Here is a 3,277-nt window from a genome sequence, read left to right on the forward strand (position 1 = left end):
AGATAAAATGCTTGATTGATGAGGCTCTTAGCTATTTAAGAAGGGTTAAGATCATTATAGTCCAACCAACTTTTCAAGTTTATTTTATTTGGTCACTAAAGTTTTTTTTTGTGCATTCTAAGTCACCAGAGTTTCAAATTTTGTTTTAAAAAGGAAAATATCATCAAGATGAAGGGGTCACCAGGTTATATGCATGAATTGGCGTCTATGTGGTATTTTGGTTGACCATATTAATATTTGATAGATATCATTTTATGCATCTTTTTAGGATAGTTTTTATTAGCATTTAGCATAATATTTTACACATTTGCATGTCATTAGTTTAAATAATGTTCAACTCATGTCTTTAGTCAGAATTCCCACACTGCAGCGTTTTTGTGTTGTTTTCAGATATTTCAAGCGGAGCGGTACTTTAGGAGCAGATGGATGCATATTTAGAGCCTAAATGGAGTTGGAACTGAAGAATGATGCATTTTTGGACTTTTGCGATCGCATAAACTGGTCGAGGATTTGCATGGTCGAAAAATATCATCTGGGATTTTTTTTTGAAAAATGCGATCGTATGGTAAAAAATGCGACCGCAGAAATGATAGCATTTTTGTGTCGAGGTTCAAAATAAGCCAGAAATAGCATCATACTTCATTAAACGGCGATTCAGGAAAATTTGGTAAAAAATGCGATCGCATTTTCCCATTATGCGATCACATTTCTCGTAATCTTACTCCGGAAGTTACCTGATTGCATATAAATACGACCCTACTGATCAGATTCGAAAGGAAGACGATTCCAGACGACGAAAAATCCTTCTGAAGGCGATTTCTGATATTTTTCAGCACTTTCTGAAGATCTGAAGGTTGTGAATCATCTTCTACACTTAGTTTAGCAAGATTAATCAGTTAATATCTCTTTTTATTAGTTTAGATCGGATTTTATCCATGTCTGGCTAAAACCCTAGTTTTCAGTTCTGCAATAAATTAGTACTTTTCATGTGATCAGTTATCAGATTTGGTTTTCATTGTGTGCTTCTATCTAGTTGTTTCAGTTTTGAGCTTAATGAATGTTTGATTTTTAATTCTTGTTAGTTTGAGCACCTAGCTAGGATTTAATCAATCTAGTTAATCAGTTAATAGAATCCATAATTGTTCTTGTCAACTGATAATAAGTAACAAGTATTAGATTGGTTCCGTGTTGGGATTTAACTTTGATATAAACTGAAATTTCGTACCTTTACGTTTCCGAGCTTGTGAGAAGTATTTGGTTAATTTAACTAGATAAAAGAGATTATACTAGAGCTTGTTAGCTTTCCCAGTACCAGCTTAGATAGAGCGTATTCTGAATAACTAGATCTGGGCTGATTGCATGATTAGGAAAGTCACAACAGAATTGAATTCGTTTTTATTACTGATTTCATTTAGTTTATTTAACTTAATTTTAGTTTGAGTTTTAAATAAAAAAAACCCCCTTTTATATAGTTCTTTTTTAATGACTAGTATGTGCCTTACACAAACAGGTATTGATCATTAGATTGTGTCCCTGAGGGTTCGACCCTACTTCCATGTGCTACCCATTAATGCAACCATCAATGATAAATTTTATTTGCTTAAATTGCGTGCGATGGCGGTTTAACAATATTTTTATTTTTTTGGTTAATTGAACATATTTGGTGTGTGAATTGGTATAGATGTTCAAGAAAAGTTAAAGATGTGAACATTAAATTCAAAATTGACGTCTTTGGAAGCATTCTCGATTCAAGGTTAAACAGATCTCTGGGAACCCTGGAATTAAATGCCGATCATCAGAGCTCTGTTTTCTTCACTGTTTATGGACTCGATGATGGATCAGAATATGACAACTGGTCGAGTCCCATGCGACTCGAAGTGGGTGACGCCTCTTCCTATGCTTCGTCTTCACGCATCTCTCTCTCTTCCTTTGGGTTATTTTTGCTGATTTGTTGGATCAAAGTGCAGGCACAAAAAAATTGAACAATAGGGTCAGTCTCTCACCCCTTTGTGTACCCCTCTATGTATTTAATGTTCTCATTTTGTTTGTCTTTTCTCTTTTGCATAGGTAAGGGTTGGCGATGGTGTTGCGTGTGAACTAATATCCCTCTAGTGGCTGGATGAGGGTAATCAGTTGTAAGGGATAATGGTGATGGATAAATCGTGGTAGTCAAGGGGATGGAGATAGGGCATGTATTTGGTTCCAGCTTGGTTATGGTGGCTTATTGACTGGGGATGTATTTCTTACAGGTTTTATGGAGTGGAGATGGAGAATGTGTGTGGTTTGGTAGTGGCTTGAAAGGAGGAATAAGGTTGGTGTTTGGTTATGTGAAGGAGAATATGACGAGACTGTCAAGTGTTGATAAGTTGAAGCTGTAATCAGGAAAGGGGTAAGGAGGGTCCTCTGGGGATTGCGGTGTTGAATTTGGTGGCTGGATGGTGGTTCTCGGTGAAGAAGGCGGAGGATAGCGATGATGTTGATTAAAAATGATGGAGAAAAGAAGAAGAGAGAATACATATAGGAAAGAGGGTGGGTAACATGTTTAATTATTTTCATGACATGGTAATCAGAAATTAATTATTAATGCCACCTCAACATTTTGTTACCGGGTGACCTGTTGAATTCCAACAAAATGGCTTAATTCACAGGTTATAAATGAGTTTAATGGTCTATTGCAAGAAAAAAAAATTAGTGATCAAGTCGGACAAACTGCAAAAGTTTATGTGCTAAAATGACATTTTCCTGTTCATGAATTGTTTTTTTTTTTTTTTGTTTTTTTTGTTTTTTGTTTTTTGTTTTTTTTTCAGAAATGGTCTATGGAGTTATAGATATGTTAACTTAATATAAAAGACAAATATCCGTATAATGGTTATTTTACATATATTTAACAAATGATGTTTAATGGTAACAATTAAAAGGACCATATGTGTAATTTAAACAGACCACATATGTGTAATTTAAATAGACCATGTAACAATTAAAAGGACCATATGTATAATTTAAACACACCATAAGGATAAGTCACAACAATTTTTGAATAATTGGGACCTAAACTACATATTGGTGCCAAACAAGGACCAAAACTGTAATATACTCTTACCAATTTGTTCTAAAAGCCATTAAAAGATTTTTCGCAATTGACCACAATGTTCAAAAATTCAGAATTTTTGAAATAATCAAATTACTTTATTTGAAAAGTTGTTCAAAAATGTAGTGTTTTCTAATTAGGATTAATTTGTTTTATCAAAAAATCAGTTCGAAAATTTAGTATTTTCGA

The sequence above is a fragment of the Lactuca virosa genome, chromosome 6 (assembly GCF_052849685.1).
Source record: "Lactuca virosa cultivar CGN04683 chromosome 6, Lactuca_virosa_CGN04683_v6, whole genome shotgun sequence".
In the NCBI taxonomy this organism is placed as follows: Eukaryota; Viridiplantae; Streptophyta; class Magnoliopsida; order Asterales; family Asteraceae; genus Lactuca; species Lactuca virosa.